General features: G+C 46.4%; 1 pseudogene; it reads right to left on the bottom strand.

The window, feature by feature from the left end:
* Window positions 1-1,014: 1,014 nt before the first annotated feature.
* LOC126471924 (5S ribosomal RNA) lies at window positions 1,015-1,132 on the bottom strand (annotated as a pseudogene).
* Window positions 1,133-9,369: the final 8,237 nt, after the last annotated feature.

Below are 9,369 nucleotides of genomic sequence, written 5' to 3'. Positions count from 1 at the left end.
AGATCCACAATTACCTGATCAGCAAGGGATTCTACGGCAGCAAAGGCAACTGGACGTGGTTGTAATGCGTCGTCCTTAACCCCTTGTACACGAGAGACTCATCAATGCTTACGACTGCATACCGGTGGTCCATGAGTTTGTGATGAAAACGATTATTACGAAATAATATGGACTTTTTCATTTCCTTTACATGCCGTACAGAATAGATAATATTGCATAAAATTTCTATACGTTTGTTAGTAATGGAGTAAAGGGGACAGACTTGCGTTTCGCCTCCATTGATGATGTAGTGGTAAAGGCATCTCAGGCAGATAGGACGAATGCTATTTTTTATGAGAAGTCTTCCACCATTCAGTGTCTATGGAAACCCACTGAATCGTGACAACAGCGACACCGCTTCCATGGAAGCGAACTTTGTCAGAGTGAAAATTTCTGCCGTCACCATATGCCAAATGACAAACCCTAGAACTGGCCTCTACCCTCGAAGGGTACACGGTCCTGAGAACTACCTGACTATAGTGCCGATGCCGTAGGTGTGATATTTCTTTATCAACGCATCATTCTTCTCGCTGAAGAGATCCAATCGCTACTTCGAGCAATCCTACTCGACCCAGCACTGCACGTCTCCACATCTCTCAACTGGAAATAAGTCCTACATGAGGCGTTCGGAGTTCACCAGCCCAGCCTGGATGGGATCGACTGTTCACACTACCGGTCGTCCAGACGTTCCAGCCCACTTTGTGTGTGTGAGGCCATGCTGCAGTACCTTCAACAGATCCCGGAAGCCTTTACGTTTAAAACTAAACTAAAATAAAGTCCTCCCACACAGGCCCAAAGGTAGCGACCGGCCGCCTTGTCATCTTCAGCCCACAGGCGTTACTCGATGCGGATGTGGAGGGGCATATGATCAGCACACCGCTCTACCGGCAGTATGTCAGTTTCCGAGACCGGAGCCGCTACTTCTCAGTCAAGTAGCTCCTCAGTTTGTCTCACAAGGGCTGAGTGCATTCCGCTTGCCAACAGCGCTCAGCAGACCGGATGGTCACCCATCCAAGTGCTAGCTTAGCCCGACAGCGCTTAATTTCGGTGATCCGACGGGAACCGGTGTTACCACTGCGGCAAGGCCGTTGGCAGCCTTTATATTTACTTTCTTGAAGTAGCTGACTAAATATAGTGTTCTTGGCCATCATTTCTTACAGAGATACTCAATTCTTATAAAACTGTAAAATACTTCGGATGACTACACGACGTAGCTTCGTTATATACACTCACTCCTGATGTATTCATTAAGAAAAAATCCTGTAAGTTCAGCTGAAATATTTCATTTCTCAATTTATACCCGCCTGTTGCCACATCGATGGCTACAAAGATGCTGTTGCTGATGCATGCATCATATGAGATTTCGCCCAACCAAACGGAAGTATTCACAAACAGGTAATTAGAAGGTGTCGCTTATTGCTCGTTGCTGGGGAAATGATGTGATAACCTGAGTGTTTCTCGTTTCCGAGTAGTAGAAACAGCAACACCAAGCAGGAATTTACCCAGCAGCGCGATAGCCTTCGTACCAGATTTAAGTGATCTGTGATTGAAGGTTTCAAACCTTGAGGTAGATGCGATGTAGTCCTGGAGTTCGCATAATATTAGACAAACACACTCAACAAAAAACGACTTACCACCAGTGGACATCACGGGAATAACGTCTCTCGTTCCCTGTAGTCCTGAGAGCGCTCTCGATTTAGCGACGAAGAGAGTCTATAATTTTCTTGAGGTGTGTCATATCTAGCTGTAGCCTTTCGTTCATGATTAGACAACAAATAGCTAAAAACTGTGGGGATGTGAACTGCCAAGTTTCATTCACTGTTCCAAATACTTCCAGACATTTTCAATACGATTAAATCAGGTTATTAATAGGTACTGGTGAAGTGCGCATGTGTGACTGAGTGTTCGTCACACCAGGTACGTCATATTTCGGAGTGACTGCTCCTCAGTTTCCTTCCGACCTCAAAAAGTGGATCTGTTGCCAATTGCTGAGAAAAGCAGTGGTCCAGTTCGGTCTTCTTGGACATGGGGAGCAAACAATGCTTTAGAACCTAGGAGGTTTTTCTGTACTGCCTTGACTCGAAATGAAGCCAGAGTGGACGTCTTTCGTATCAAGGCGCTTCTTTACAGATGAGATGTTGCCGCCCAGAATGTTGGACAATCTGACATGTTGGGGAATATCCTCAGACATGACGTCAGTCTTGCTTGAGGAGGGTGGAGATAAGCTGTTGACAACGACACCGATGTTCGGACATGGTATGGAGCACAGATGGTGTTTCCTTGGGCACGATATCTCTTTTGCGTGATCTCACCACCGTACCATGTAACTTCCTGCGTGTCAATGGAAGGAGCTTGGCCTTAATGTACTGTCGTTTCCTGTGCGTTTCGGGTGGTGGGGGAGGTTACTCATCGTGTTCCCCTGTCACAGTGTAGCAAATAACTTTAGAAGACAAAGCGTTTCTGTGCTTAATGGACGACCATGTGTTCCACTTTCAACAACGGTTGCGGGACGAAACAACGATAGTAATCTAAGACACTTACCACATTTTTTACACTTGTAATTAATGTGGCAACGATGCTGTGAATTAAAATAGCCACTAAACACGATGTTTTCACGTCAAATATTACATACTTAATCGTTCCACTGATCGTCCTCATCATAATGCTCTATGACGACAATCATCATTGGGCTCTGTTAGCTGTAGACGCGGGGAGATGGAACACATTGTTTCACACGTTTGTTCCGGTAACGCGTATGTGATACACATCTGGGCATGATTTGTCATTCACACTACTATTTACCAGGTGTCCTCTGCACGTTTTGGGACCGTGTAGGGATAATGTGGAAGTATCGTGTAAGGGCTAGCAACTGAACAATGACGACGCACGCGTATGTTAGTAATATGACGCACTCTTATTATAGCTTTACTCTGAAACTTGAGTTGACTGAAGTTCAGATCAGAAGGAAAGGTTCTGGAGCACAACAAAGCATGATACATGTGAAAATACGCTTTTAAATCAAGAATGTATTTCATACGAACTGCAGTCTCGAAGAACCCAAGACGTTTGTGTTTGCCGTGAAAGTATTCATCAGATTGTCTGCATTTAACAGAGACATGAAATTTCCACAAAAGGAAGGTCATTTTCACCGCATGTGGGCGTCGTGCAACGTGCAATGCCGCTGCTTTCTTCCAGTCTGTCGCCGTTCGTGGCTGATTCTTGTAGTCTTATCACATGCGGCCGCGGACCTTCCGCTCTAATGCTCTTTCACTACGCATATTTCTATTGCAGCTTGCTGCAGTCGGCAATGATTCGAGAATATAAATCTCATTTAACGTGAGGATGTTCGGGAACAGAGTTTTAAATGATGTGTTATCTACATCGCAGCTTCCCTAAAAGAAAGTAGAATGATATACCCATCTGGAACATCAGTAGCGGCGTCATTGCGCAAATAGTAGACCTGCTCGTTGGAATATGAGCTTTACATTACGTAACAACAGATGGCGTTCGGATGAAAAGTGTGCTTTACAAGCTCTTCTCTAAGTGGAGTCAATACTAATTTACACTCCTGGAAATGGAAAAAAGAACACATTGACACCGGTGTGTCAGACCCACCATACTTGCTCCGGACACTGCGAGAGGGCTGTACAAGCAATGATCACACGCACGGCACAGCGGACACACCAGGAACCGCGGTGTTGGCCGTCGAATGGCGCTAGCTGCTCAGCATTTGTGCACCACCGCCGTCAGTGTCAGCCAGTTTGCCGTGGCATACGGAGCTCCATCGCAGTCTTTAACACTGGTAGCATGCCGCGACAGCGTGGATGTGAACCGTATGTGCAGTTGACGGACTTTGAGCGAGGGCGTATAGTGGGCATGCGGGAGGCCGGGTGGACGTACCGCCGAATTGCTCAACACGTGGGGCGTGAGGTCTCCACAGTACATCGATGTTGTCGCCAGTGGTCGGCGGAAGGTGCACGTGCCCGTCGATCTGGGACCGGACCGCAGCGACGCACGGATGCACGCCAAGACCGTAGGATCCTACGCAGTGCCGTAGGGGACAGCACCGCCACTTCCCAGCAAATTAGGGACACTGTTGCTCCTGGGGTATCGGCGAGGACCATTCGCAACCGTCTCCATGAAGCTGGGCTACGGTCCCACACACTGTTAGGCCGTCTTCCGCTCACGCCCCAACATCGTGCAGCCCGCCTCCAGTGGTGTCGCGACAGGCGTGAATGGAGGGACGAATGGAGACGTGTCGTCTTGAGCGATGAGAGTCGCTTCTGCCTTGGTGCCAATGATGGTCGTATGCATGTTTGGCGCCGTGCAGGTGAGCGCCACAATCAGGACTGCATACGACCGAGGCACACAGGGCCAACACCCGACATCATGGTGTGGGGAGCGATTTCCTACACTGGCCGTACACCACTGGTGATCGTCGAGGGGACACTGAATAGTGCCAGGTACATCCAAACCGTCATCGAACCCATCGTTCTACCATTCCTAGACCGGCAAAGGAACTTGCTGTTCCAACAGGACAATGCACGTCCGCATGTATCCCGTGCCACCCAACGTGCTCCAGAAGGTGTAAGTCAACTACCCTGGCCAGCAAGATCTCCGGATCTGTCCCCCATTGAGCATGTTTGGGACTGGATGAAGCGTCGTCTCACGCGATCTGCACGTCCAGCACGAACGCTGGTCCAACTGAGGCGCCAGGTGGAAATGGCATGGCAAGCCGTTCCACAGGACTACATCCAGCATCTCTACGATCGTCTCCATGGGAGAATAGCAGCCTGCATTGCTGCGAAAGGTGGATATACACTGTACTAGTGCCGACATTGTGCATACTATGTTGCCTGTGTCTATGTGCCTGTGGTTCTGTCAGTGTGATCATGTGATGTATCTGACCCAAGGAACATGTCAATAAAGTTTCCCCTTCCTGGGACAATGAATTCACGGTGTTCTTATTTTAATTTCCAGGAGTGTACTTTCTATCAAAGTAAAACACTAATCCTGTTGCGTGGACTCACATCCGCTCTTTATTTTATTGCTGGTTTATCCGTGATTTGACATATTAATCAAAGGAAGATGTAGTAGACTATTAGTAAAGAAATATGGTGTGTTGTGGACGAAGATGCAACTTTGAATTCCATCGCGCAATTCATTGTACAGCAACTGAAAATTTATTCTTAGCGATATAATTATGGGAATCTACACCTGCATGATTACTTTGCAGTTTCGGACTTACGTGTTTGGCACATGGTTAATGCATCCACTGTAAGACACACGCGAAAAACAAACATCCACATAGTTCTGCGAGAGATCTAAATTCTCTTATTTTATTACGATCGGCATTATTAAGTATGTAGGTGAGAGACAGAAAAATATTTTCACATTCGAGGGAGAAAATGTAAATTTGCGACTGAAATGCCACGAAAAGATTTGGCGGCTGCGAGAAACTTTTATCTACCCGAACTCGTTTGTTTTATATGTGACACTCACTCGCTATTTCGTCATAATGTTGCAAGGGTTCTGCTAATAACACGCAGTCTTCCTTTTATTTTCCCTTCGGCAATTTCAGCAGAGTGGCCTCAATTTTAGTTGCTGGCGGGTGTAGTTCCTAGGAACTTATACCAATCGACTGTCTTCAAATTTAGCGTTAATCGAAATTTAAGAGAATTTTTTATGCTTATGTCGAGGTACTCACACTTTTCGTTGTACAGGGTCAATTGCCACTTCTTACGTTATGCATATATCTTGTCTTAATCGTATCTATAGATTTATGGACGAAGAACTGTATTACACGGTCATATTACTGTGGATTTGTTCGAAATCAATTCTTTCGCTCTCTATCATTTTGTTTTTCGTTTTTTGTTTATAATCAGGTTTACTACCCGCTCCATGGACAACGATTGTGTTTTACTACGTTTCACTGGAGACCTGATCTGTGTGTCTCCCTGGCCGACAAGCATGATGACCTACATGGCTTGACACCTGTTTCAGTATCACTTTCATTTGTTAAGCACATATCGTCATCATTGCACCGCTCATCTGCACTCTACGCACAGGCGAGCGGTTACGAACCGCACATTTCACTGACTCTTCTTGCAGAAACACAAATATTTCTTCTGCCACTTCTATCTCACTCTGCAAAATTCCTTGGGTTCCTTTCTGATGAAATGCCAGCTTCGGGAACTGTTGTTGCACGTGTAATGCTTTGATTGCAGATTTAATTCACAGAGATGACGGGTACATAGCGTCCGCTCATTAGCTTCAAGTGAAAACACACAGAGGTTAGAAAAAAATGGCATATGAAAGCATTAACATAATAGCAGATGCGAGTCTAGTCCGCACATTGTTGGTGCTTGTAGGTAGCCGTAGCGTTTCGTGTTTCAAGAGGCAACATACCGCAGATCTGTACTGCATACAGGAAAAATGGGAAAAAAGTCGTCTCCTGAGTCACAACGCCGACGAAAGAGTGTGTTGAGTGGTGCTGACATACGGTCATTGGAGGGGATCGTGACGACATCTGCAAAAGTCACTGCAGGACTGAATGCCGCGCTCGCGAATCCTGACAGAACCAAAACAACACGAAGGCAACTCAATAAGCTGGGAAAGGCAGGACGATCGGGAACTGCAAAACCAAATACATGTGACGCCAGTTCCCATAACAGGGAAATGTGTTGCCGAAACAAGAATACCCAGACTTAGGAGAAATCGAAGAAATAGTCTTGTTTCACACTATTTCCAGTTTCTGGCCGAGTTTCCATCCCAAGAATGAAACTTGGTGAGGGTTCGGTAAAGGTTTGGGCAACAATATCATGTGTAACTGGGTTTCCTCTTTTGATGCTAGTCAGTTGTCAGGATGAGCATTACTGCAAAGGGCATTTGATTCTAAAGCATTATGTCAGGGTAAAAATCATCAAATAAATTACTTTTTCTCTCTTAACAGCATGTGGGCAGGTTGGGTTCTTCCTTGACTCGGGCATGAGGTAGAATGAAACAGCATTTTTACATAAGATTACTTTTATTGAAAGTTTTGTACAATGGTTTCCTTACTGGATTATTCTGGCTGGGAGAGCGGCAGCTGTGTCGTTTGCGAAGCCATCTGCTGGGGCAGCGGCGGCGTCTGATTACACCTGGCGGTGTGTATCTCGTGTCGCCGTTTCGCCCAGTTGACTGGAGACGCAGATCGTACGGTGGCCCGTTTTATTATTGAGAACGAAGTCGTGAAACGGATGGTGACACCTTAGATGTGGCGTCCCAGTGTTTCTCTTCTCTAAGCGGCCGCGTGTATTGTGCGTCGGAGAGCGGAGCGGCGCGGCGGGGGAAGGCCAGTGTACCGGACTCGAACAACGGACTCCGTCCTGCCAGTCTTCGGCTGTCCTATCTTCATCACCAGCTCACAGGTGACTGCTGATGTGAGGCCGTCTCCTTCTCGTCCTCACAAGTCACCCGGGTACGAAAAATCAGTCTTCAAATACCTTCAAACTTCTGGCGGCGAGGCTGCTGCTTGCTATTCCATTACAGCGGCGGACCTGGTGCTTCTGTGTACGATGTAGTCTCTTCCTGCATGGCGGTCTTCAGCACCGACTGCACTGTACTGGAACTGAAAACTACTCTCGGCCCCACTACGTCTCGCGTATTTATTTACTTCAGTTCACTGGAGGTGAACGACTTCACGATCATTGCCTCTTCTGTCACGTTGAAAAGCTTCTCGAAGAATCTTCTTAACGTCGGTCATTGGCTCTTGGAATGTAGGCGAGGGCCTTTGATCACATGTGACAATTGAGAAACACGTGAGCCGGTCGGGCGATGCCCTGACGGCTGAATCGACAGCTTCCGCTTATGTGGAGAGGGCGATGGCCTCTTCTGTCACGTTGAAAAGCTACTGAACGTGCTGACTTGCAATCGCCGGTCTTTGCCACTGCAGCTCTGCCCGCGTTTTGCCAGTGTGTAATTCTTCTAAACTAAACTAAGCTTTTCATTTATTTTCTATTTTATACTTCACTTCACATTGATTTCACTAATTTATTTACCTATCTTAAGTAGCACCGAACACATGGTATCCTGCGGCCACATGGTTACCCTGTAAGGTCGCATTACTGGGTAGGTTTATTTGTCCACTTCGATTATTCAGGTCCCTTCCACAATAGAATGTTGTGTGAGCGTCTGGCCACTACTGTTACCAGATCTCAATATTATTGAGCCTTTGGAGAAGGCTGCGTGATCGTTACCCATATCCATCACGGTTATCTGAACTTGCCACTCTTTGCAAAAAAAATCTGTTTTGCAAAAAGAATAGTATGATGTCTCCTTGAAGACCGTACAGGTCCTGTATTTATCCAACCTGAGATAATTGGTGGTAAGTCTTTTGTGTGCCAACGGATTTCCTACACCGTATTAGGCAAGTTAGGTGTTGTGTGTTTGGTATTTCCATATTTTTGTCCATCCCCCGTATGTTCGTGGACTTTGTGTAAAAATAAAGGATATAATGTAATTTGTCGAAACAAAATTGCGCATTGTCCAACCTAGAGGTATGGGCGATGCTTCCAGCAACTTGGTTGGAGAAAGACAAAAACAAAATCGAAATTTATATTCATGATGGTAATCTGGAATCCGTTTGAGATCATACCTGTTGAAGTAAACCAGTATAGACGGATGTGACATAAGTCATAGGAAACCTCCCAATATCGTGTTTGACCTCCTTTTCCCAGTGTAGTACAGCAGCTTGACGTGACATGGACTGAACATGTCGTTGGAAGTCCCCAGCAGAAATATTGAACCATGCTGCCACTATATCCGTCCATAATTGCGAAAGTGATGCCAATGCATGGTGTTGGGTACCAACGGCCCTCTCGATTACGCCACATAAATGTTTGACGGGATCCATGTCGGGAGATCTGGGTGAAAAAATCATTCGATCGAATTTTCCAGAATATTCTTCAAATCAGTCACGTGAGATTGTGTCCTAATCACATCGTTATTTAGAAACATGAAGTACATGAAAGCAAATGGTCTCCAAGTAGACGAACATAACCATTTCCAGTCAATGATAGGATCAGCCGGACCAGAGGGCGGAGTCTATTCTGTGTAAACACAGCTCACACCATTATGATGCCACCACCAGCTTGCACAGTGACTTGTCGATAACTTGGTTCCATGGCCTCGTGGGGCGTGCGCCACACTCGAACCCTACCATCAACTCTTACCAGCTGAAACCGGGACTCATCCGACCAGGCCACAGTTTTCCAGTTGAAACTGATAGCTCACGAGCCCAAGAAAGACCCTGCAGGCGATGTCGTGCTGTTATGAAAGGCACTCACGTCG

This window comes from Schistocerca serialis, chromosome 3 (genome assembly GCF_023864345.2).
Source record: "Schistocerca serialis cubense isolate TAMUIC-IGC-003099 chromosome 3, iqSchSeri2.2, whole genome shotgun sequence".
Taxonomy (NCBI): Eukaryota; Metazoa; Arthropoda; class Insecta; order Orthoptera; family Acrididae; genus Schistocerca; species Schistocerca serialis.
This window is presented reverse-complemented; position numbering and strand designations above follow the sequence as displayed.